The sequence below is a fragment of the Tamandua tetradactyla genome, chromosome 8 (assembly GCF_023851605.1).
Source record: "Tamandua tetradactyla isolate mTamTet1 chromosome 8, mTamTet1.pri, whole genome shotgun sequence".
Taxonomy (NCBI): Eukaryota; Metazoa; Chordata; class Mammalia; order Pilosa; family Myrmecophagidae; genus Tamandua; species Tamandua tetradactyla.
The window spans coordinates 82,722,141-82,749,938 of record NC_135334.1 but is presented as its reverse complement, the minus strand read 5'-3'; the positions used below and the strand labels follow the sequence as shown (position 1 = coordinate 82,749,938).

General features: G+C 36.8%; 1 protein-coding gene and 1 pseudogene across 20 annotated transcripts in view; one reads left to right on the top strand and one right to left on the bottom strand.

Moving 5' to 3' along the window:
* STK33 (serine/threonine kinase 33) overlaps window positions 1–27,798 on the top strand; it is a 401,742-nt gene that overhangs the window by 150,559 nt on the left and 223,385 nt on the right. For 3 of the 20 annotated variants that reach the window (XM_077113896.1, XM_077113902.1, XM_077113897.1), the window contains exon 2: window positions 5,212–5,416. The exons of the other annotated variants lie outside the window; for them this stretch is intronic. The gene's annotated coding sequence lies outside the window, so the exon portion shown is untranslated. The remainder of the gene's footprint in view (window positions 1–5,211; window positions 5,417–27,798) is intronic. 20 annotated transcript variants of the gene reach the window in all.
* On the bottom strand, window positions 21,590–22,604 carry LOC143643649 (coiled-coil domain-containing protein 125 pseudogene; annotated as a pseudogene).

Genomic DNA, 27,798 nt, shown 5'->3' with positions numbered 1-27,798 from the left:
CTTTGTATTTATGCTACTTAGGGTTTGTTGAGTATCTTGGATTTGTAGATTACTGTTTTTATTAAATTTGCAAGTTTCTGACCATTATTTCTTCTTCTTTTTTTTTGATAGAAAAGTTGGTTTATAGAAATATCATGTGTAAAATACTTAAAATACAGAATACCCATATGCCACCCTGTTATTAACACCAGCATTAGTGTGGTACAATTCTTATTAGTCATGAAAAAACATTTTTATAATTGTACTATTAAATGTAGTCTGTCATTTATAGTGGGGTTGATTGTGTTGTACAATCTTATGTATTAAAAATAAAATTTTAATTTTATCTTAGTAACATATATACAACCTAAAATTTCCCAATTTTACCACATCACATATATAATTCAGTGCAGTTAATTAAATTCACAATGTTGTACTACCATCACCACTATCCATTACCAAAACTTTACAATCAACCCAAATAGAAACTCTGTACAATTGAAACATTAAATCCCATTCCTTACCCCCGTCCAAGCCTCTGGTAACCTATATTCTAAATTCTGACTCCATGAGTTTGCTTATCCTAATTATTTCATATCAGTGAGATAATATAATATTTATCCTTTTGTGTATGGTTTGATTCCCTCAACATGATATCTTCAAGGTTGATTCATGTTGTTGTGTGAATCAGAACTTCATTCCTTTTAAATGTTGAATGCTATTCTGTTGTATGTATATCACATTTTGTTTATCCATTCATCATTTGTTGGACACAAGGGCTGCTTCCATTTATTGGCAGTTGTGAATAATGCTACTATGAACATCTGTGTAAAAATATCTGTTCAAGTCCCTGCTTTCACTTCTTTTGTGGTTATACCAAGTAGTGGGATTGCTACGTCATGTGGTTATTCTGTACTTAGCTTTCTGAGGAACTGCCAGTCTGTCTTGCATAGTGGCCACACCATTTTACATTGCCACTAGCGATGAATGAGTGTTCTTATTTTCTGCATCTTCTCCAACACTTGTAAATTTCCATTTTTTAAAAAAGTAGTAGCCATTCTAGTGGGTGTGAATTGATACTTCATTGTGATTTTGATTTGCATTTCCCTAATATCTAATGATGTTGAGCATCTCTTCGTGTGCTTATTGGCCATTTGTATATCTTATTTGGAGTCCTTTGCCTATTTTTAAATTGGGTTGTTTGTCTCTTTATTGTTGAGTTGCAGAATTTCTTTATATATTCTGGTTATTAAACCCTTGTCAGATGTGTGGTTTCCAAATATTTTCTCTCGTTGAGTAGATTGTCTTTTCACTTTCATGATAAAGTTCTTTGATGCACAAAGTTTTTAATTTTGAGGGGGTCCCATTTATCTGTTTTTTCTTTTATTGCTTGTGCTTTGAGTATGAAGTCTAAGAAACCATTGTCTAATACCAGGTCCTGAAGTTGCATCTCTATATTTTCTTCCAGGAGTTTGATAGTCCTGTTTCTTATATTTATGCCTTTGATCCATTTTGAGCTAATTTTTGATATATAGTGTGGGATAAGCATCCTCCTTAATTCTTTTGCATGTGGATATCCAGTTCTCCCAGAACCATTTGATGAGGAGATTATTCTTTCCCAATTGAGTGACTTGGCAGCCACTGAGCCACGATTGCACTACACTGTTGTTACTTTTTTAAAGCCTCTATGGGCATCTCATTTCTTTTTTTTTTCTTTTTTTTTTTTTTTTTAAAGACAGAGAGAAGGAAGGAAGGATAGAAGGAAGGAAGGAAGGAAGGAAGAAAGGGAAACATCTTTAAACATTTTCTTGTTTTATTGTATTTTTGTTTTTCCGTTTTTTGTTACATGGGCTGGGGCCGGGAATCGAACCGAGGTCCTCCGGCATAGCAGGCAAGCACTTTGCCCGCTGAGCCACCGCGGCCCGCCCGGCATCTCATTTCTTGGACTTTCCTTTTTAAGTTTTTGATTAGTCTATTGTTGCTTCTAATGTTATTCACTGCCTTAGACAGTTGTGAAGTTTAACAGTTGCCTCTAATTGTTTGTTTGTTTGTTTTTTAAAATATGTTTATTGATAAGTTTTCACACACATACATTTCATACATGGTATACAATCAGTGGCTCACAATATCATCACATAGTTGTGTATTCATCATTATGATCATTTTTTAGAACATTTGCGTAACTCCAGAAAAAGAAAAACAAAATTAAACAAAAACTCATACATACCATACCCCTGACCCTTCCCTCTCATTGACCACTAGTATCTCCATCTACCCAATTTATTTTCCCCTCTGTCCCCCTATTATTTATTTATTATTTATATTTTTTTACTCATATGTGCATACCCTGGATAAAAGAAGCAGCAGACACATAGTTTTCACAATCCCATAGTCACATTGTAAAAGTTATATCTTTATACAATCATCTTCAAGAATCAAGGCTACTGGAACATAGCACAATAGTTTTGGGTACTTCAGCCACTCCAATACACCATAAACTAAAAAGGGATGTCTATATAATGTATAAGAATAACTTCTAGGATACCCTCTTGACTCTGTTTGAAATCTCTCAGCCACTGAAACGTTATTTTGTCTCATTTCTCTCTTCCCCCATTTGGTCAGGAAGCCTTTCTCAATATCTTGATGCTGGGTACCAGCTCATCCTGGGATTTCTGTCCCATGTTGCCCTGGGAGTCATGTCCTATGTAGGTTCACTTGCTGATTTGGCTTAGAGAGAGCAACCACATCTGAGCAACAAAAGAGGTTCTCTGAGGGTGACTTTTAGGCCTAATTTTTTTTCTTCATATACGTTCACTCCATCACAATATCACAAAAGCCTTAAAACATTTCAGTAACAATACAGATTAAATACAAAATTAGAACAGTGCAAAAACTCATCAAAGTCTGTTACATGTATGGTGTAAGGTAAAATTCTCCTCTGACTCTGGACCTGTAAAACTCAGAACAAGTTATCTGTGGCCAATATATAAAAAGGGACAGTCATAGGATACATGTTTCCAGTGCCATAGGGAGAAATTAAAGGGAAAACAGGGATCCCCGTACCAAAGCAGTTCCAAAAACCTACAGGGTAAACTCCATTAGATTTCAAAAATCTGACAGTCGTCAGACAGAAAAAACAAAAAACAAAGTCTGAGAGTCATTTATCTTTGGGACTTTAGAAAGCAGCAGTCCCACCCTTTCCCAGGGTCTTTGCAGTGGCCTTGCTCTCTCCAAATGCTGGCATAGCCTTTGCAACCTTGGGGGACATTGAGGAGATCACCTTTTTCTCAGCTCTATCCTCTCCAAGCACTGGGGCTCCACCTGGACTCTGTTAACTCTGGGGTGCATTCTCAACCTCTCCAGAACAATGAGGTGGCAGCCAGGCTCCCCCTAATCCCCAGTTTATGCACTGTACCCACTCTGAGGCCTGAGGTGGCTCGACCCTTCCTGAACAACGAAGCGGAAGGCCTACCCTCTGCTTCTGGGGCAAACTCACCCTCTCTATGTGTATGTCCATTCTCCTGGCCTGAGGTTTCTTAGCTCCAGACTTTAAATCTGGATAACTCCATCGCCAATCCTGGCTTTTTTGAAATGTCCTACTGCTTCTTTGTTTGCTTAAATCCTCATGTGAGGCCCTATTCACTGGGGGTCTCACTTTCTAGAAGCCAAGAATTTTCCAGAACAGTAATTTCTGTTTTCTTTGTACCCAAGAGTTCGGTTCTCAACTAGTCTCTTTCCTCTTGCATTTTACTATAAGCTTCAAGGAGCATATTCCACATTTAGTTTAGAAATTTCTGTTCCTAAATATCCAAGTTCGTCACTCTCAAATTCTGCCTTCCATCTTCAAAGAATGCCTTCCTTCCAGTTTCCAATGATGCATTTATCATTTCTGTCTAAAGCCTCAGCAGAAGTATCCTTAGAGTTCACATTTCTACCAGCAGTCTCTTCAAATCATTGTAGGCCTTCTCTGTTAAGCTCCCCACAACTCTTCTAGAATCTTCCCCTTATCCATTTAAAAAGCTGTTCCAACATGTTTAGTGTTTACAAACCACAGCAGCACCCCATTTTTCTGGTGTCAAATCTGTGTTAGTTTGCTAGCGGCCAGAATGTGATATACCAGAACTGAAATGGCTTTTAAAAGGGGGGAATTTAAGGAGTTACAAGTTTATAGTTCTATGAAAATGTCCAAACTAAGGCATCCAGGGAAAGATACCTTAATTCAAGGAAGACTGATGGGTCTGCAACACCTCTGTCAGCTGGGTAGTCACATGGCTGGCATCTACTGGCTCCTTGCTCCTGAGTTCCATTACTTTCAGCCTCTGTCCCTGTTAGGGTTCCTCACTTTGCTCCTCCAGAGATAGCTTCATCTCTTGGCTTCCCTTGGCTCTCTCCAAGTTCTGGCTTGCTTAACATTTTATTCTTAGGCCTAATTTTAAGTAGGCTTAGCCTGTCCTTTTCAGGAATAAGTTTCATAGTGGCAAACCCCAAGACTGAGGGCTTGTCTTATTGATTTGTCACCCATACTTGTGAGAATATCAGAAATTCTCCAAATAGGGAAGTTGAATCTTTCCTCCTTTTCCCCAGTCCCTAAGGGGACCTTGCAAATACTTATATACTCATTGCCCAAATTACTCTGGGATATATTGGGGCATCACACTAACCTGGACAAACCAACAAGCGCTCACACCCTATTCAAGATTCCATGTACTTATGGTGTTCAACTAAACTGACCTACAAGTTAACTTAGGAAATGCACTACCCAAAATATAAATTTTGCACAAAATAGACATCTCTCCCTTTGGTTTCACAAAAAGTTGAGGTTTTAAAATATGGACCATATCATCCTTTACTCTGTATTCTGATTTACCTTAGTCCTATCCAGATCATCTTCGTTCATATCTCTAGTTGAAGTCTGATCACTTTTTCAACTTTTTAAACATATCCTGTATGGGGTAATGCTGACTTTCATAGCTTCAGAGTCCTAACTCTGAGTCTCAGGTGTCACATAAATACCCGAAGTTTCTGCGAATAACCAGATGATAAACAAATAGCTTAGTATCTCAGAATTTAGAAATAACAGTTACAACTCCTGAATATATGTGACTGCTGTAAGAGCTTATAATCTCAGACCCAACCTTCTAACCCATGTTCTCAACTTCAGTTCACTGATTTTTTTTTTTTTTTAAGATTTCCTATTTGGTGAGAGTGCATTTATTGGTTTTCTTTCTCTAGGGAAAAATGAAATTATCTAAAATTGAGAGTGTTGATGGACTGTGGACTTTTGGCACTATACATGATACCTGGTAGCTGAAGGAAGCACTGACTGAGAAGCAGATTGGCGAATGATGGTGTATACTTATGAATACAGGTTGTGCTGCTACCAAAAGAACAAAGTCGTGAGGCAAGCAACAACGTAAATGAACATGTGGGATATTTGGTGAGAAAAAATTAGTGAGAAACAACAATGGCATGTTCTCCTTTAGAAAATGCTCATAAGAAAACAGGGGCCTAGATTGTAAACTTTTTTTTTTCCTCATGCAAAAACATGTTTTAATTTGTACATTTAGTCACTATCATTGTTCACTCTAGGCATTCCTAGATTATACCAATTTTTATATTATAGTTAGTCCATATGGTGGAGGCATAATATTTTCTTTTTGTTCTTGACATGTCATTCACATATAGTCCTTAAGGTTCATACACCTAGTTGCGTGCCTCACAACTTCATTCCTTCTTGTGGCCACTCAATAGTCCATTGTATGTTAACACCATAGTTCCCCCATTCCTTCCTCAGTCATTCTACGCTTAGGCCACCTCCATCCAGCTCGTGAACACTGCTTCCATAAACACCAGTGTGGCATATTTCTCAGGGATTGGAGCCTAGCCATACTTAAAATTTTTTTTTAATCATTTCTGTATTCTCTCCCTGTCTCTCATGTCTGTAACCTAATTCATTGTCCCCCCTTCCCCCTCTTGTCGTAAACCGCCCATCTCCATAGCTCACCACTAAACCGTAAGCCTCCCTGTTATTTACTTCACTTCTCTATACCTAACCTTAGCCCTCAGCCTAGCAACTGTCTCTAAGCTTGTGTAATTGGCCCCCTACTCCTCTTGCCCACGCCCCTGCTCCCTCCCCCTCCTAACCAATACTTAACCAGAGCTCTCCTAACCTCGGGGTCTTTAGCATACTTGAGCCGCTTCGGTACCTAAGCTCTTACGATGTAACAATAAAAAAGCTTTGTGCTGATTAATTGGCCTCTGGCTCAAGTCCTTTAGTCCCCTAGCTGAGACGGCTAGGTCCCGCTTACCCAGGTTTGTTTCCCGCAAGCTCGCCCCCTAACTCACCCAGTGCTCCAGTCGCACGACCCGACTGAAGCTATCAGCGGCACACCAGTGTGCAAATATCCATTCATGTCCCCACCCTCAATTCCTCCCAGTATATACTGAGCAATAGGTTTCAGGATCATATGGCAACCCCACTTTTAGCCTCCTGTGGAACCACCACACTGTCCTCCAAGGGGCTGCACCTCTCAGCTTCCCTGCTGACAGTGAATAGGTACATCTCTTTCTCCACATTTTCTCTAGCACTTTTTTCTCTCCGTTCATTTTCAGACAGTTTTATTTTCACATCATACAATCCAACCTAAGTGTATAGGCATGCCTTTGCCACCATGTTTGTCCCCATAATATATATGAAGACATTTCCTTTTCTTCCACAAAGAACCCATAACTCTCTCCCATGTTCTCTACTTGTTGACATTTAGTTTTGGCATAATGCCTTTGTTACATTCAGTGGAAGCATATTACAGTGTTACTGTTGACTGTAGACCCTAGTTTGCATTGGCTATACTTTTTTCCTGCATACCATCTATTTTCAGTACTCTGCAATTTTAACATTCATTTATTCTCCCTCTTGCAAAAACGTTTCTTTATTTGTACATTTAATCACCATCATTGTCCACTTTAGGCATTCCTAAATTATACTCAGTCCTTATCCTCTGTCTTTCCTTTTGGTTTAGTATGTGCCCCCAGGCCTTCTCCCTCAATCATACTCACATTTAGTTTCATTCAGTGTACTTGTGTTTTTGTACTACAATCAGGTAGTACTGTGCTATCCATTTCTGAATTTTTGCAATGAGTCCTGTATTCCTTCAGCACAATCTGTATTCCTTAAGCACCAATTGCCCAATTTCTACCCTATTTCTGTCTTCCGATAACCTGTGTTCTTAACTGAAATTCTCCAAGTTCACTCATTAATGTTAGTTCATATCAGTGACACCATACAATATTTGTCCTTTTTTTTCTGGCTAATTTCACTTAGCATAATGTCCTCAGGGTTTACCCATGTTGTTACATACTTCATGACTTTATTGTTTCTTATAGCTGTGCAATATTCCAGCATTTGTATATACCACAGCTTACTTAACCACTCAACTGTTGATGGACATTTGGGCTGTTTTCAACTCTTGGCAATTGTAAATATTGCTGTTATAAACTTTGATGTGCAAATGTCCATGTGTGTCCTTGCCCTCAGGTCCTCTGAATATATACTTAGTAATGGGATTGCTGAATCATATGGCAGTTCTATACTTCACTTTCTGAGGAACTGCCTAACTGCCTTCCAGAGTGGTTGTACCATTTTATATTCCCAACAGTGGATAATGTACTTCTTTCTCCATATCCTCTCCAGCACTTGTCATTTTCTGTTTTTTTATCATGGCCATTCTAGTGGGTGTGAAATGATATCTTGTTGTGGTTTTGATTTGCATTTCTCTAATAACCAGTGAAGTTGAGCATCTTTTCATGTACCTTTTCACCATTTGTATTTCCTTTTCTGATAAGTGTCTGTTCATGTCTTTTGACCATTTTTTAAATTGGATTGTTTGTCTTTTTGTTGTTAAGTTGAAGAATCTCTTTATGTATCTTGAAGAGGTATGTGGTTTCATATATTGTCTCTTTCAGATAAGATACAATAAGAATATTGTCTCTTATTGCGTGGGCTGCCTTTTAACTCTCTTGACAAAATTCTTTGATGCACAAAAGTGTTTATTTGCATCTTCTCTCTTTTTTACATTTTTGTCAACCTGACTAGGGGTTAATTTTATTGATTTTCTTAAAGAACCAACTTCTGGTTCTGTTGATTTTCTCAATTTTTTTCATATCCTCAATTTCATTTATTTCTGCTCACTGTTATTTCTTTCCTTTTATTTGCTTTGTGTTAGTTTGCTGTTCTTTCTTTAGTTCTTCCAAGTGAACAGTTAATTCCTCTATTTTTGCTCTTCTTTTTTAATATGGACATTTAAGGCAATAAACTTCCTTCTTAACACCACCTTTGCTGCATTCCATAAATTTTGTTATGCTGTGTTTTCATTTTCATTTGCCTTGAGATATTTACTGATTTCTCTTGTAATTTTTCCTTGACCCACTGATTGTTTAAGAGTGTGTTGTTTAGCCTCCATATATTTGTGGGCCATATCTTAATTTTTCCTCATATGACTCATACTTTTTTGCTGGTGCCTAGGCATCTGATTTCCTTGATTAGTTTATTCTGGAGGTCATTTTACTCTTTCACCTAGGGTTTTCTTGTGAACTGACTTTGTTCTCTATCTGTTCTTTGGCTTTCAGTTAAATTTATTGTAGACCTGTAGCATAGCTTCTCTTTAACTGATCAGAATTATTCAGCTCTCGTTTTTCTGATTCTTGCCCTGCCTGTATGGAACCTTTTTGTTGTTGTTGTTGGGGAGGGTCTCCCCAGATATGATCAGCCCCAATCAAATTTTCCTAGACCAGACAGTCCAGGTCTCAGGAGGAGGGTTTAGTCAGTATCATGTATTCCTGAGGATGAGATCCAGCAGGTTGTCAGACTTTCCTGTGAGGCCTTTTCCTATCCTGTCCAGTAGGTGGTACTGGTCAGCCTGCAGTTCCCCACCATCGTAAAGTAGTGTGGTATCTTTAATTTTTAGGACAGCCTGTCTCTGTCAGGGGTGTGGTTGAGACAGAAGCTGAGGTAGAAGGTAAGCTTAAGCTTTTTCTGTTTTTTTAGTATCTGGGATCTGAATTCTTTGAATGAAGTCCACCACTTGAGCTGGGTCTGCTCCCCCCTTTTCTTGGGGAAGACATGCCTTTTAGGGAATTATCTCCTTCACTTGACTAGTTACTTTCTGTCTTAGACCTATCTTAACTCCACCGTTGCCTGGGTCAGTGTTGATAATTGAAAATACCAGAGGCTTTCTGTAATGAGCTACTTAAAGTGGTTAAAAAAAAAAGAAAGAAAGAAAGAAAAGAAATCCCTTTTCAGAGTCCCTTCCCAGTCCCCAAGGTTTGACAGTCAAGAGCCCGAGTTGGTACCTGGCTCTATATGCCCTTTTTCTTGGGACATAGCCCTTTTCCCATATTCTGAGCTGAGCCAACTCCAAAAGCCTCTGTTTTTAAAATTTTTTGTCAGCTCACCTCCTCTCTGCCAGGAGAGACCCCAGGTTACTGTCTTTCTTATTCTGGGTTTAACTGTGCTCAGAGCCTGTATTCAGCAGTCCAAATTTGTTAGTTGAAACTGAAATTGGAGCTTGGTTGAGCTACCTTCTCTTGCTTTTTAGTAGAGACTGTTTCTTTTTCCCACAGGGATGTGTCTCCAACCATACCAGTGGGGGAGGGGCACTTGCTTCTGCAGTTTGCGGGGTTTACTTGAAATTCTGCGCTGTGATCTCAGCGCTTCCATCTGTTACAGACAGATGTATGAGGTGAGTCACAGATGCTCCCCAACAATTGAGCCAGACAGTTCCTGGCTATTTACTGTCGGCTCTAGAGGGCTAACTAAATTCCGTACTTCCCTACACCGTCATCTTGCCAGATATGTGCCTTTGAAAGATCTCCAGCTCCATTCTGCTTTCTTTGGTGGCTGCCAATCTGCACCAAGGAATGTGGGTTGTTATTTTTTAAGGCTACAGTGGAAGTGGAGAATGGGTGATAGAACTAGAGGAAGTTAAAGCAAGTCAAAGCTTGCTATTCTTACTGAGATTCAATATATATATTTTTTGAGTTAGCACTCCCTATGTTGCTGCAAGCCTTTGGTTCATTTCCAGAGTTCTGAAAAAGTTGATCTTGAGAATTTTTGTTTGTGTTTTCATTTCTTTTATGGAAGAGTAAAATTTTGGTGGTCCTTAGTTATACACTGCCATCACAATTTTGCTAATGTCATCTCCTAACATAAATTTTAAAATAGCTTTTTAGCCTTTATCTCTCTTGAAAATTTTGAGACATTTGGCATTTTGGCCAGTCTTTTTTTTTTTTTTCATGAAATGCCTGCCTTGCTGCCTCTATGGACATTCCTTCCATTCTTTAGTTTTATCCTTTCAAAGTTGATATTCCTGAGGGTTCTGTTCTAGATTCTTTTATGTTTTCTTTCCACATATCCTTTGTTGGTATCCTTACTTACCATGACTTCAGTTGTCTTTTTTTATTGCGTAACTCTTAAATCTAAGTTTCCAACCTAGGTTTTACTCATCTATGCTGGTTTGAAAGGATGTATGTCCCCTAGAAAAGCCATGTTTTAATCAAAATCCCGTTTCATAAAGATAGAATAATCCCTATTCAATACTGTATGTTTGAAACTGTAATCAGATCATCTCCCTAGAGATGTGATTTAGTCAAGAATGGCTGTTAAGCTGGACTAGGTGATGACATATCTCCACCCATTGGGGTTGGTCTTGATAAGTTTCTGGAGTCCTATAAGAGAGGAAACATTTTGGAGAATAAGAGATTCAGAGAGAGCAGAGAGGAATGACAGTCATGAGAAACAGAGAGTCCTCAAGCCAGCGATCTTTGGAGATGAAGAAGGAAAACGCCTCCTAGGGGCTTCATGAAACAGGAAGCCAGGAGAGAAAGCTAGCAGATGATGCCTTGCTCGCCATGTGCCCTTCCAGCTGAGAGAGAAACCGTGACTGTGTTCACCATGTGCCTTCTTGGATGTGAGAGAAACCGTGAACTTCATTGGTCTACTTGAACCAAGGTATCTTTCCCTGGATACCTTTGATTGGACATCTTTATAGACTTGTTGTAATTGGGACATTATCTCGGCCTTAGAATGTAAACTAGCTACTCATTAAATTCCCCCTTTTAAAAGCCATTCTGTTTCTGGCTGTATTGCATTTCTGCAGCTAGCAAACTAGAACATCATCTCTGGACATTTAAATCTGCTGCCTCTTAGATATTGCCATTTCAGTGTCCTATAGGCAAAGCAAACTTAGTATGTCCCAAGCTGAACTGATTATCTTACTTTCCAGATCTGTTCTTTCTCCTCTGTTTATTGTCTCAGTGAATGTCTATTATCCAACTCAGTAATCCATGTATTCTTGACTTTTCTCTTTCTTTTCCCATGCTCATACCCAGTTGATTGCCAAATTCTATAGCTCTACTTCCAAAATATCTCTAGAATCTGACTATTTCTCCTATTCCTGATCCTTGGATTCCTAATTAAGCCCACAATTTCATCTTGTTTAAAGTATTATAATAATTTCTTGTCTTTCTCCAGTCTTGTTCAGACTTCCCTTCCATTTTCTATGTTGCAGATAGAACATCCTTTCTAAAAAGTATATTTCATTATATTATTCCCATTGGGCAAACAGTAATTGACAATATAGATATATTCTCTCCCTGCAGAGAGCTTTTGTTATAGCGAGGGACATTTAAGGGACCAAGTACAATTTAGAGTGTAATAGAGCAAATACAGTGCACATATAAGAGACAGACACTCAAGCAAGACTCAAGGTAGCAGAAAAGTTTCTGAGGAGATCAATAACTAAGCTCAGATCTATAGGAAGAATAGGAATTATGCAGGTGGAAGGAGGAAGCAAAAGAGTGTACTAGGCAGAGAGTGCCTGTATGTAAACCTAGAGAAAACAGAATTGCAAGAAATGAAAGTTCTTTGTATTGTAAACTTTTAAGTAACGGAAATAATGTGAGATAAGCCTGAAGAGGTAAACTGGGTCCAAATCACACAGGTTTCTAATGTCATTTTCAGAAGTCTGCTTTAATCTCAGTGTTCCTGGAAGCCATTCTGGCTAGAATTTGGAGAGATGTCTGATCTGGAGTCAGGTTGACCAGTTAGAAACCTCTTACGTTAATCTTGGAAAGAGATGATAATACTGTGAAGTAGAGTGTGGCATTGGGTACAGAACGGATTTAAGATGTGTTTTGGAAGTAGAATGGATTTGTCAGTATTGAATATGGAGACTGAGGAAGAAGGAGGAATTTAAGACAATTGTTTGGCTTGGTCAATAAAGCTATTTATTTCAATAGCTATGTTTCAGACATAAAGCTTTTTAAATATAGTATATGTATGTAAGTATGTTTGTATATTAATGCAAGAAAGTAGATAGTGTTTTATAGGTTTTCTTTTTAAAATTATCTTTGCCTGATGTAAATTCATACACATAAGCTCCCCTAAATCGACTTTACTGTTCACTTGGTAAAAGCTGCTAAATGCTGACCTAGTGTCTGGGTCAATTTATTTATTTCGATGAGCCTAGCCTTGCATTTCCTATCAGGATTCAGTGATGAAATCATCTTAGCTTTTCTCATCATCATTTTTCTTTAATAAGAATAAAGCTACATTATTTACTCTATCAGCTTTCTCAGGCTACCTAAGAACTTTTCTACTCTAGAACTTTTGGTATAAAGGAACAAATTCAAAGCTTTTGAAATTTTCAGTTTGTTGTGTAGTGGAAAATCTGACTCGGGTGATGTCTTGCTGACTTTAGGTCCACTTTGATTTGGTCGCTTTTTATCAGATAAATATGTCTATGTGACTGACTTTTGCTATCTGGCTACAAAGGCATACTTTGAAGTATAACAGTCCTTGAATTTGAAGGACTGTTGAAAAGTTCATTATTTCATCACTTATATATGAAAAGAGAGTCATTGATTATTTTTGCAGAAGACATCATGAAAATTCTTATTCTGGACCTTCATAGTCCTTTGCACAAATAATAAATTTATAACCACTATCCTCTGAACTATTTTCGTATTTGTTAGATGGGTATGTGGTTAGATATAGTATTGTTAAACAAAAGTAGCCTTTTCAATTTGAATGAGGATCATCAATCTATTTTTATCTTAGGAGAAAAGGAAAATTTGATAATATTATTTTTTTCTAATGTTATGAAAGACCTTTTTAATCTTCATCCCCCCAGAAATGGACCTGGGATTTCCTTTTAATTGAAGAGAAAAATTCCTTGTTTTCAAAAGAGAAATCTTCCCTATTCTCAGATGCTTTTAAACATCTTGAACTTGTCATGAAATTGTATAATGTAGTAATAGCATACCTTAGGCTTATTGTCTTTTCTTGGGCAATGATATTAGCAAATGATGTGCTCTGTCTATTTTAATCACCTTGTTTTTACAGTTCCATTGCTGGGTTTCAGAAGCTTGCCAAATAAATATGTGGCTACAGATGCCTCCTTTCTCTGAAGACCTAGTCATTTATATATTATTCCTTTTCAATCTGTTGTGTAGCATAGACTAGTAATATTTTGTATTTGAAAGAGTGTAGTCTTAGCTAGGCTAAAATGTTCTCCTTGATATTTAGCATTTACATATTTAAAAAATTCATATAAATTTGATATATGGGTGCCTTGTAGCATTAAGAATTTTTGCTTATTACGAGTTGCCTGTGGGCTGTCCAGTAAGTTATTACGACTCAGCAACATACATCTAGACCAAGCTCATATAAGGTTGTATTGTAAACTAGCTATGAGCTAATTAGATGGCAATTTGTGTCTTAGACTCCATGTAGAACAATGTTTCTGGATTGACAAATTATAGCTGATAAAATAGTTTTCTGATCCTTTGATTTCTGTCAGAGTTGCATAAGAATAATAAAAACCTCCACCTATTAAGAGTTTATAAGATATCAAGACTTTACATATATCATTTCCTGTCCTTATATCAATTCTGCCCTGTCGTATATAGTGACAGTAAACATATTTGCATATGAAGAAGCTGGACCAGATGGACTGAGTCTCTGGACAGAGTGTGAACCTTGGTCTAACAGTAAAGCCTGGGTTCTTTCTACTGTACCCAAAGTGCATACATTTCATTTTTTCAGTTTCTGTATATATAATATGGAAAAATTGTCTCCACGAATTTCCAAGATTTTAATGCTCTTAAATTTTGGATCTTTAAACTCTCAGAGGGTAAAACACTGGTGTTCTGTTTCTTGGGATTGATGTAACATTGTTACCAACAAGGCTGAATTTGAAGTAGATGTGTGTGTGTGTGTGTGTGTGTGTGTGTGTGTGTGTGTGTGTGTGTAAAGAACTTAATATTTTAATGTGGGAGATACAGTAGGAAATTTCCTTTGACATTTTCTATTATTTTGGCACCAATTAGAAATGTCATGTGTCCTATCACTTCACAATATTGACTCTAGTAAATTTGTCACTATTCTAAATTGTTCATATACATTAGATTTGTATTGATTGTGCTGGCAAGAGCCTGTTTTTCAATCTTTAGAACTTTTTTTTTAATGCAGTTTTATTGAGATAATTGTTACATACTCTATAAGCATCCAAAGGGTACAATCAGTGGTTTGCAGTTTCATCATATTGTTATACATTCATCACAAAAATAATTTTTTGAGCATTTTCATTGCTTCAAAAAATACATATAAGAATAAAAATAAAAATGATAAAGAACACCCCAAACATCCCATACCTTTTATTCCCCCTGTTATTTATTTAGTTTTTATGTTTATTTTTTCACTCATCTGTCCATATACTGGTTAAAGGGAGTGTTAGCCACAAGGTTTTCACAATCACACAGTCACACTATAAAAGCTATGTGGTTATACAGTCATCTTCAAGAATCAAGGCTACTACTGAATTACAGTTCAACAGTTTCAGTTATTTCTTCTAGCTATCCTAATCCATTAAAAACTAAAAAGGGATATCTATATAATGCATAAGCATACCCTCCAGAATGACCTCTTGAACTGTATTTGAAATCTCTCAGCCACTGAAACGTTGTTTCATTTCTCTTCCCTCTTTTGGTCAAGAAGGCTTTCTCAATCCCATGATGCCAGGGCCACGTTCATTCCTGGGAGTCATAGCCTACGTTTTCAGGGAGATTTATACCCGCGGGAGTCGTGTCCTACATAAGGGGGAAGGCAGTGTATTTACCTGCCGAATTGGCAGGTATACCCGTGGGAGTCGTGTCCTACATAAGGGGGAAGGCAGTGTATTTACCTGCCGAATTGGCTTCATCTCACGAGAGAGGCCATATCGACAAAGAAGTTCTCTGGGGGTTACTCTTAGGCATAATTATAAGTAGGCTTAGTAGCACTGGAGGCCCAAGTAGGAGCTATAAGAGATAAGAACAACACGCCAACTGAGAATCTAGCTGTGTAATAGTTTATGTATGTATTTAGCAAAAATTTTCTGAATATTTGTTATGTTCCCAGGATTGTATTGGGTGGTAGGAATAAAGACATACTCAAGTCTTAGGCCTAACTAATAATGATAATTATGATAAAGATAATAACAATGTACAAAATATAAAGGTGATACAAGAGGGAGTGATTAGTAACACGCTCTAGTGGAAAACATACAATGTTTAGAATCGGACAGACCAACATAACAAATTCCACCTCTACTACTTACCAGCTCAGTTCTCTTATACATAAAGTGAAGATAATAATAGTAATTATCTTATAGGATTGTTGTAAGGACTTACTGGATAACACTTAGTAAAATGTGTAGTATTTTGTCTGGTATATATATTATTGCTTTAAAAATTATTAGTGCTACTTGCTTGATTTGTGACTTCCCTCTGGTCATTCTTCAGAATCTCTGCCATTAAGTACCTTTTATGTATTAATGGGTAGCCCTGGTGCTAGACTCTCACTCTTCCCCTGTCTTTCCTGTATTGCTAAAAGTAACAGCCATCCGATATTGATCCCTGAAAAATGACATTCTAAATGCTTTTGTTCTGACTATAAGTGTGTGGTTTGCATGAAGTGGATGAGTGGTTCAACAGAAGTAGTGAAAAAAACCAAATTCTTCCAGAAAACAAGCATTGTTACTAACCTATAGTTGTCAGTGACTTTGTAAGGCCAGCAGATACCTTTCGGTAATCTGATCTATCACCTAAGTAAATACTTATGTTTATATCTTTCTGCACTCCTGAAAACCCAGAGTCTTGACTAGAACAGTAGAGTAGAATCAGTGAATCAGTTTCAATCAATAATCCTTATTTAATGGGAGCCTTTGTTGCACACAAAATAATAAGGTGAACAGGACATGGTTCCTGTACTTGAAGACCTTACATTTCAGAGAAGTAGTTTTTGTTTTCTTAAGATTAATATTATTTCTACTGAAAGTTGAACACAGGAATCATAGAATCTGTTGTTAGTGTTCTCTCTGTAGACCGTTTAGAGTTGTCCAGCTTGCAGAGGTCTGACACAAGGTGAAAGTTGCCTGGATCCCTCTAAATTGTATTTCCAGGATTTGAAGATTATCTTGAATACCTTTTCTCATATGATATGAACATTTGGGTTAGAGCATTGTGCCTATATTTCCCTAGCTAACTAATTCCGTGGAAGGTTGCTGGCTCAGCATAGTCCTTTCAGTACTCCTTGGAATATTTGGAGTACAGTATGGACACTCTGACTTCAAAATTTTTAATTAATAGATTTAATTAATTCAAAATTATTAATCAGTTATTAATGAAGCTAGAAAATCTCTCAAATTTGCCATCAAATGTCTGATATTATTGGCTTGTTACTGGATTAAAATTACTGAGTACATGGGAATCTTTTCTTATAGGCATCCTGATGGAGCACAGCTGAATTTTCCTGCCATGATTGTCAGAGTGTCTGTATTGGTGGCAGCATCTTTATTCGTCTTCCTTAGCTACATGTGGGTCCACTTGCTCACTTTTCACCTACCAGTCTCTGATTTCCTTTTTTCTTCCAATATCTTTTTGCCTACTCTATCTTTTCTGTCTAGTTCTCCAACTTGTCCACTTTCTCCTCTTATCGCCACTCTCACTGCACCCATGTTGCTCTGTTACAAAGATGAATATTCAGATTGGTAAGGTGAATTTGGGGGATGTAGCTGTTTTAGTTCTGATCAGTGGTAGGAAACCAGGAACCTCATTAATAATGCTGAAACCTCCACAATGGAGGTGAGGTCAACTACCACTTCAGTTCCTTTAAAGGTATGCTAGATCTCAGATCTTTGCAAACTGATACATCTTTATAGGTTTTAGGGCTATCAGTAACCTCAAGACATCCTAGTCTATCCTTAAGGCCCCTCTATGGCTTCCCTGCCAACTGAGTCCTAAACTGTAGTGACTGAGATAGCCCTTCCTTTTATCATTTTTTAATTTCAAAACATTGTTTATTTTGAAATAATTACAAACTACAGGAAAGTTCTAAAAATAACACACAATCCATACAAAAACTCTAACATATCCCTCATCCAGGTAACTTGAATCACCAATTTTTAACATTGTGTTGTATTTACCATTCTTCTATCTATCCATCCATGTACTTGTTGATTTTCTGAACTTTTGACAGCAGGTTATCTACATCATGCTCTTTCAACACTTTATAGTTCCTTGTACATTTCTTAAGAGCAAGGATACTCACTTATACCGCCTTAAGTTTTCAAGAGCAAAGAATTAACACTGATATAAAATGTGCTTTTTTTTTAACACAATTTTATTCACATGTAATACTGTCCAGCCAAAGTGTATAATCTTTGGCTATCAGTATAATCACAGAGCTGTGCTTTCATTGTCACAGGCAACTTGAGAACATTTTCATAGCTCCAAACAGAAAAATCCCATACCCTTATGCCCCGCTATTAGTGACACTTAGCTTTAGTATGGCATCTTTGTTACAATTGATAGAAAGATATTAAGATATAACTGTTAACTCTAGTCTATAGTTTGCATTAAGTACATTTTTCCCATATACCACCCTATTACCACCATCTTGTAGTTATGACATTCATTTGTTCTAATTCACGGAAGAGCATTCTCATATTTGTACCACCTTCATTATCCACACCAGGTTTCACTGTGTTATACAGTCCCTTGTTTCATCATCTAGCTTTCCTTCTTGTGATAAACATGACCCTAAACTTCCCTTTTCAACCACTATCACACGTATGATTCAGTGCTGTTATTTATGCACATGATAATGTGCTACCATCACCTCTAACCATTTCCAAACATTTAAAATCATTCTTCTTAAAAACTTTTGCTCAAATTAAGCATTAGTTCCCCATTCTCTATCCTCATTCTAACTTCTGGTTAAGCTATGTTCTAGATATTAACTCCACGAGTTTGCACATTATATTTAATTCTTATTTGTACTTTTGTGTATGACTTATTCCATTTGATATAATGTCCTCCAGTTTCATCCATGTTGTTACATGCATCTAGACCTTATTCATTTTTAAGTGGATAATGTTCCATTGTATGTATATACCATATTTTGTTTATCCATTCATTGGTTGGTGGACACTTATGTTGCTTCCTTTTTCTGGCAGTTATGAATAATGCCACTATGAACATTGGTGTGCAAATGTCTGTTCACATCCCTGCTTTCGGTTCTTATAGGTATATACCTAGTAGTGGGATTGCTGATTCTTTCGGCAACTTTATACTTAGCCTCTTGAAAAGCTGCTAAACTCTTCTACTACTGCTGTATCATTTTACATTCCCGCCAACAGTGAATAAGTGTTCAAATCATCCTCTCCAAAACTTGTAGTTTCCTGTTTCTTTAACAGTCGCCATTCTACTAGGTATGAAATGAGATCTCATTATGGTTTTGATTTGCATTTTCCTACTAGCTGGTGAAGTTGAGCATCTTTTTATGTGCTTTTTAGCCATTTGTGTATCCTCTTTGGAAAAATGTCTATTCGTGCCTTTTGCCCATTTTATAGTTGGGTTGTTTGTCATTTTTGTTGTTGAAGTATAGAATTTTTTTTTGAATTCTGGATTTCTAGATATCAAACCCTTATCAGATATGTGGTTTCCAAATATTTTCTCCCATTGAATAGAATTTTCTCCCATTTTTACCTTTTTGACAGAGTCCTTTGAAGTTAAAGTACTCAATTTTGAAGAGTTCTCATTTATCTGTTTTATCTTTTGTTGCTTGTACTTTGTGTGTAAGATTTATGAAACCACTCCCTTCCACTGGATCTTTTTTTAAATGTTTTTTATTGTTAAATGTAACAACATACCGAGAAAAGAAAGAGAAAGCAATGATTTTCAAGTACACTTCAACAAGTAGATACAGAACAGATTTCAAAGTTTCCGATTTTTTCCTTCTAGCTGCTCCAAAACATTGGAGGCTAGAAGAAATATTTTTGTGTGTGTGAAAAATAACATATATATGTGTTTGTGAGTGTGTGTGTGTGTATAACAATAAATTTCAAAGCACATTGCAACAATTAGTTGTAGAACAGATTTCTGAGTTTAGTATGGGTTATAGTTCTACAATTTTAGTTTTTTATTCCTACTACTCTAAAATATTGGAGACTAAAAGAAATATCAATATAATGATTCAGTAGTTATACCCCTTTGTTAAACCCTGCCTTCTCTGTATAACTCCACTATCATCTTTGATCTTTCTCCCACTCTTTAGGGGTATTTGAGCTGTGCTCATTCTAACTTTTTCATGTTGGAAGGGGCTGTCGACAATATGGGATAGGGGGATGAAACTAGTTGATGTTCTGGAGATGTTGGTCCCTCTGCATTTAGGTCTATTCTGGTCCAGGAACCCATCTGGAGGTTATAGGTTTCTGGAATGTTACCCTAGTGCATGCAACCTTTGTATAATGCCCTAGCTGTACTTTAGGGTTGACTGGGATGGTTTTGGTTGGAGTTTAGCAAGTTATGGTAGGTAGCAATATCTAGCTAAAACTTGCATAAGAGTGACTTCCAGAGTAGCCTCTCGACTCTATTTGAACTTTCTCATCCACTGATGTCATATTTGTTACACTTCTTTTCCCCCTTTTCCTGCTACCAGATTTTGAAGATGCTTCCCTACATTTACTTCCAGGAATTTTATGGTACGGTTTCTTTTGCTTAGGTCTTTGATCCATTTTGAGTTAATTTTTGTATAGGGTATAAGATAGGGGTCATCTCTCATTCTTTTGCATAAGGATATCCAGTTCTCTCAACACCATTTGTTGAACAGACTGCTCTGTCCCATTTGAGTGGACTTGACAGCCTTGTTACAAATCAATTGACCATAGATCTGAGGGTCTACTTCAGAATATCAATTTGATTCTATTGATCAGTATGTCTATCTTTATGGCAGTACCATGCTGTCTTGACCACTATAGCTTTGTAGTATGCTTTAAAGCCAGGAAGTGTGAGTCCTCCAACTTGTTCTTCTATTTCAAGATGTTTTTGGCTATTTGGGGTCCTTACCCTTCCAAATAAATTTGATAATTGGCTTTTCTGTTTTTCCCAAGTAGGTGTTTGGAGTTTCAATGGGGATTGTGTTGAATCTGTAAATCAGTTTGGAAGAACCGATTTCCCCCCCTTTTTTTTTCCTGCCATCATAACCTTTTTTTATTGAAGTTAACTTGAAGAAATTATATTTAAATTTTATATGGCAGTGAAAAATCCTGAGAAAGGCAAATAAACAAGATAAATGTATTTCAAAAATTAACATTGTCACTCTTAGGCATTGTTACTTCTTAAAGTAATAATTTATATTTTTATGTTGTTTCTTTAGACAATCTAAAATCTCTATAATCTATCTAAACAATTAAATTATTTTTCTTCCCAACAAATCATTTTTTTCTTGTTTTTAAAATGTTGTCAAACTGAAAAATTCATTAACAATATTGATGTAATTTATAAAGTCAAAACATAATGCTAGTAAATTTCTTATGAAAAATATTCCTGTAAAGTTTGATTATTTAAGCTGCTGCCTAAAATTTAGAAATACCTAGAAAACATACAACTTTATAGCAACATTTACACAAACCTTTTAAAAAGTCTCTTGATATAAATGATTCTCAGTTCTAATTTCAATGGGTTTCAGAAGATGATACCTGATGGCAAAGAACAGGATTTTTTCAGAATTCCTATATAGTTTTGATCAGTTTCAGGATACTGGATTGAACAAGTGCAACCCACAGAATTAAAAATTTGGGCATTAGAATAAACAGGATCATGCAAAACAGAGACTTCTGAAGTTTTGTGGCCAGGGTTTTTGAGTAGAAAATAATCTTCCATGGGATTTTTTTCATTATTCTGTTTTGAGGCAGTGTCTTTGTCTTCCAGTATTTGAGCAAGCATGTGACTAACTTTTCTTTGATGAGCCAGAGCTACTTCTTTATCATTCAGATACATGCAGAGAAATAAAATTTAATCAATATATCACAGAATATACAGCTATATTAACAGAAAGAAATTTTACAGTATTTTGTCAAAATGTTCAATCCTTAAAATGTCAAGTCAGTACAAATAAGTTAATTAGGTGTCCACTGATTCCCAAACATTATACTGCATGTGATAAGAATTTTTTTTCAAAGAATAAAACAGAAGACAATGTTCCTTCTATTGAAAGTATAAATCACCAAATCTTTTAGCATCTTAAAGACTTCTTGAGGATTCTCCTGATATTCAATCTTCTTAGAAGTGTTTTCTGAAGGGAGCATACCCAACAATTTCTGCCATAAACTCTTCTTATTCCCTGAGATGGAAGACCTCTTGTTTGAGCTGAAAAATCAGTTTCTAAATGGATGCTGCCATTTTGGCACAGGAACACGGGCTCCCTCCAGGACCATGACAAAGGCAGGCTCTGAGGACTCTGAGCTCAAGACCTGAGAGCTCTGTAAAACAGCTACTTTTACTATGGCACGTGTTTTCCTGAGCCATCTTCTGCTATTTCATATCAAGCATTGCAAAGGCCTCCAAATACTGTTCGTTTAAAAATGTATTTTCAGATTTCAGCATTTCAATTTCTTCTGCTTTCAGGTTCTTTAAGGACTGCATTTTCAGTTTAGTCTGTCACATTTGGGGTCCAAAATTCCTCTATTTTTTAAATCAATTTTGATCAAATTCTATTTCCCACTGCATTTATTTCCTTCTCCAAGGATCTCTTTTGTTCCACAATTTTTTTAAACACTGCCTGGGTATAACTTGTGGCTTTGTCAAATATCGCCATGCTTTGAAGAATTTTCAGTGCTTCCTCTTTACCTTCAAGTTGTCTTTAAGATGCCTCAAGCTCAGTTTTAAAAATTTCTCCTCTAAGTTTCATGAAGATGTTGACTTAATTCTACATTTGACAATCCTGAATTAGAATCAGTGTTACTTTGTCATCTGTAATTGGAAATTCTGGACACTTGAGGATATGAATCTTACAAGCACTTATGCTTGGAATATCTCCCCCTGTCTTGGAAACAGGAAAGGACTGAAGTTCTTTTCATCTGATTTTTTTCTAGACATAAATAAATGTGAAACTTCCGCTTCATTAATACCACCAACTCTTCTTCCAAGGCCATATCCTAAATCACCTTCTGTCATGTCATCTTCTTCTGTTTCCCAGATTTGCACCTCTGATTTACTCGATGACCTAACCAACTTGCTCATTAGCCTGATGCTGTCTTTATAAGGAAAAACAGGTTATCCAGTGTGGAGCCTCCTCGTCGCGTGCGTGAAGCAGCCTCTGCTGCATCTCTAGAATTGACATCTTAATGACATATAGTCTTCCAGTCCATCAACATGACATGTCCTTGCATTTATTTAGATCATCTTTGATTTCTTTTAGCAATGTTTTGTAGTTTTCTGTGTGCAAGTCCTTTACATCCATGTTAAATTTATTCCTAGGTATTTGATTTTCCAGTTGCTATTGAAAATGACATTTTTAAAAATTTCCTCCTCAGATAGCTCTTTACTAGTGTATAGAAACACTATGATTTTTGTATGTTGATCTAGTATCCAGCCAGTTTGCTGACCTCAGTTTATTAGCTCTAGCACTTTAGTTGTAGATTTTTCAGGACTTTCTAAAATTGGATTATGTGGTCTGCAAATAGTGAAAGTTTTATTTCTTCCTTTTTAATCTGGTACCTTTTATGTCTTTTATTTCTTTTTCTTGCTCTAGCTCGAACTTCTAGGACAATGTTGAACAGTAGTGGTGTCAGTGGCATTCTTCTCTTGTTCCCGATCTTAGAGGGAAAGCTTGCAGTCTCTCACTGTTGAGTGTGATGTTAGCTGTGGGTTTTTCATGTTGGGCCTTTATCATGTTGATGAAGTTTTCCTCTATTCCTACCTTTCAAAATGTTTCTGTAAAGAAAGGATACTAGTGAATGTGAGAATGATAGAGAGAGGAGGGCAGGGGGCACATATGAAACCAGAAGGAAAGATAGATGATAAAGACTGAAATTATATAATCTAGCAATGCCTAGAGTGTACAATGATAGTGACTAAATGTACAAATTAAAAAATGTTTTTGCATGAAGAAGAACAAAGGAATGTCAATATTGTAGGATGTTGAAAATAGATGGTCATTCATATTTTAAAACTTCAGAACTTCTGTGTGAGAATAAAGCAAGAAATGTTTATTTGGTATAAAATTTATATTTTGACTAGTGTATTTCCTAATATAACTTACCTGGACAGGTATATTGAACACCATAAGTTCATGGAACCTTGAATAGTGCATGAGATTTTGTAGGTTTGTCTAGAGTGATGCCCTGATAAATCCCATAGTGATTTGAACTGTGAATATTTGCCAAGTCCCCTTGGGGAAATGGCAAGAAAGGGGGAAAATTCAACTTCCCCATTTGGAGAATTCCTGATATTTTTGCAAGCAGTGGGGACAACCAAATCAATAGGCGAGCCCTCAATCTTGGGATTTGTTCATATGAAACTTATCCCTACAAAGGATAGACGAAGCCTACTTAAAATTAGGCCTAAGAGTCACCCCCAGAGACCATCTTTTGTTGCTCAGATGTGTCCTATCTCTCTCTCAGCCAACGCAGCAAACAAAACTCACTGCCCTCCCCCTCACATGTCCCACTACATGGGACATGACTCCCAGGGGTGTAAACCTTCCTGGCAATGTGGGACAGACATCCTAGAATGAGCTGGGACTCAGCATCAAGGGGTTGAGAAAACCTTCTTGATAGAAAGGAGGAAGAGAGATAGGAGACAAAATAAAGTGTCAGTGGCTGAGAGATTTCAAAAAGAGTTGAGACATTATCCTAGAGGTTATTTTTATGCATTACACAGATATCCTCTTTTTAGTTCAAGGTGTATTAGAGTGGCTGGAGGGAAGTGCCTGAAACTGTAGAGCTGTGTTCCAGTAGCCATATTTCTTGAAGATGATGATATATAATATTACAGCTTTTGCAGTGTGACTGTGTGATTGTGAAAACCTTGTGTCTGATGCTCCTTTTATCTACAGTATGGACAGATGATTAAAAAATATGGATAAAAAATAAGTAATAGGGGGAACAAATGTTAAAATAAATTGAGTAGATCAAAATACTAGTGATCAATGAAAGGGAGTGGTAAAGGAATATAGGAAAAAAAATAGGGGGAAGAAAGGATGCTGGATTTTCTTTGTTGATTGTGATGATCATGTGTTTTTTCCCTTTCAATTTGTTAATGTGGTATATTACACTAATTGATTTTCTTGTTTTGAACCACCCTTGCATACCTGTGATAAAATCCACTTGACCATGGTGTATAATTCTTTTAATGTGTTGTTGGATTTTATTTGCAAGTATTTTGTTGAAGATTTTTGCATCTATATTCTTTAGAGAGATTGGTCTGTAGTTACTGTTAGATATTTTTCCCTCCTCTTCAATTTTTTTGGAAGAGTTTGAGCAGGATTGGTATTCTTCTTGGAATGATTAGTAGAATTTGCCTGTGAAGCTGTCTGGTCCTGGGCTTTTTTAGGTTTTCGCTTCTAGCTGCTCTAAAATACTAGAGACTATACTAGAGATGGTATATAACTCTACCATCACCTTTGATCTTTCCATACCTCTCTTTAGGGGTGTTTGGGCTATGACAATTCTAAATTTTTGCTGTTGGAAGGGTCTGTCATTAATATGGGGTAGGGAGATGGAACTATCTCATGTTCTGGAGGGGCTGGACTGAGTTTCAGGACTTATCTGGACCAGGGACCCATCTGGAGATTGTAGGTGTCTGGAAAGTTACTGTAGTGCATGGACTCCTTCTGGAATCTTATGTATTTTGCTAGATGTTCTTTAGGATTGGCTGGAATGGTCCTGGTTGGGGTTTGGCAGGTTATATGATAGGTAGCAAGGTTTAACAGAAGCTTACATAAGAGCAACCCCCAGAGTAGCCTCTCAACTCTATTTGAAGATTGAACTCTATCTCTGCCACTGATATTTTATTAATTACACTTATTTTCCCACTTTTGGTCAGGATGGAATTATTGACCCCACAGTGCCAGGTCTGGAATCATCCCTGGGAGTTTCTCCCACGTCGCCAGGGAGACTTTCACCCCTGGATGTCTTGTCCCATGTAGTGGGGAGGGCAATGATTTCACTTGCACAGTTGGGCTTACAGAGAGTGAGCCCACATCTAAGCAACAGAAGATGTCCTCCAGAAGTAACTCTTAGGCATGCCTATAGGTAGTCTAAGCTTCTCTACTACCTACATAAGCTTCACAAGAGAAAGCCTCATGATCTAGGGCATGGCTTATTGATTTGGGTGACCCTAAAGTTTAATACAGTATCAGGGGATTCCTTTATGGTAAGGTTTAATAGTTCCTTACTCTTTCTCTGCTGCCCCCTTCCCCCCCACCCCCCGGTCAGGGGACTTTGCCAATAATTTTTGATTATCTGCATAATATACTCTAGGATGTTTCCAGTATTACAGTAATCTCTACAGGATTAAAGGACCTCTTTCTTATTCTGTACTCCTATTGTTCAAATGAATTACACTATACACTGCAGAAAATTTCAGTTCCAGATCAAATAAAGCTTTCTTCCATTGGATTCAAAGAATATGTGTGGTTCTAAAATATAGCCACTGTCTTCCTTACCCCTAGGTTCTGAATTACTTTAAACCCAACTTGTACTGCTTTGTTCTTATCTCTAAATATCAGGTTATATATATAAAATAATCTCTCAGAATCCAGAAATAATAATCACCACTCTGGACTTAATGTGTCTGTTCTAGAAGCTTACAATCAAGACCCCTGTTTTCTTTTTTCTTTTTTTTTTTTATTAATTAAAAAAAAGAATTAACAAAACAATTAGAAATCATTCTGATCTACATGTACAATCAGTAATTCTTAATAACATCACATAGTTGCATATTCATCATTTCTTAGTACATTTGCATCGATTTAGAAAAAGAAATAAAAAGACAACAGAATAAGAATTAAAACAATAATAGAAAGAAAAAAAAAAACAAAAACAAAAAACCTATACCTCACATGCAGCTTCATTCAGTGTTTTAACATAATTGCATTACAATTGGGTAGTATTCTGCTGTCCATTTCTGAGTTTTTATATCCAGTCCCATTGTACAGTCTGTATCCCTACAGCTCCAATTATCCCTTCTCTTTTTTTTTTTTTTAATTAACGGAAAAAAAGAAATTAACCCAACATTTAGAGATCATACCATTCTACATATGCAATCATTAATTCTTAACATCATCACATAGATGCATGATCATCATTTCTTAGTACATATGCATTGGTTTAGAAGAACTAGCAACATAACCGAAAAAGATATAGAATGTTAATATACAGAAAAAAAATAAAAGTAATAATAGTAAAATCAAAACAAAAAAAACAAAAACCTATAGCTCAGATGCAGCTTCATTCAGTGTTTTAACATGATTACTTTACAATTAGGTATTATTGTGCTGTCCATTTTTGAGTTTTTGTATCTAGTCCTGTTACACCGTCTGTATCCCTTCAACTCCAATTGGCCATTATCTTACCCTGTTTCTACCTCCTGCTGGACTCTGTTATCAAGGACATATTCCAAATTTATTCTCGAATGTCTGTTCACATCAGTGGGACCATACAGTATTTGTCCTTTAGTTTTTGGCTAGACTCACTCAGCATAATGTTCTCTAGGTCCATCCATGTTATTACATGCTTCATAAGTTTATCCTGTCTTAAAGCTGCATAGTATTCCATCGTATGTATATACCACAGTTTGTTTAGCCACTCTTCTGTTGATGGAGATTTCGGCTGTTTCCATCTCTTTGCAATTGTAAATAACACTGCTATAAACATTGGTGTGCAAATGTCTGTTTGTGTCTTTGCCCTTAAGTCCTTTGAGTATATTCCCAGCAATGGTATTGCTGGGTCGTATGGCAATTCTATATTCAGCTTTTTGAGGAACCGCCAAACTGCCTTCCACAGTGGTTGCACCATTTGACATTCCCACCAACAGTGGATAAGTGTGCCTCTTTCTCCGCATCCTCTCCAGCACTTGTCATTTTCTGTTTTGTTGATAATGGCCATTCTGGTGGGTGTGAGATGATATCTCATTGTGGTTTTGATTTGCATTTCTCTAATGGCCAGGGACATTGAGCATCTCTTCATGTGCCTCTTGGCCATCCGTATTTCCTCTTCTGAGAGGTGTCTGTTCAAGTCTTTTTCCCATTTTGTAATTGGGTTGGCTGTCTTTTTGTTGTTGAGATGAACAATCTCTTTATAAATTCTGGATACTAGACCTTTATCTGATATATCATTTCCAAATATTGTCTCCCATTGTGAAGGCTGTCTTTCTACTTTCTTGATGAAGTTCTTTGATGCACAAAAGTGTTTAATTTTGAGGAGTTCCCATTTATTTATT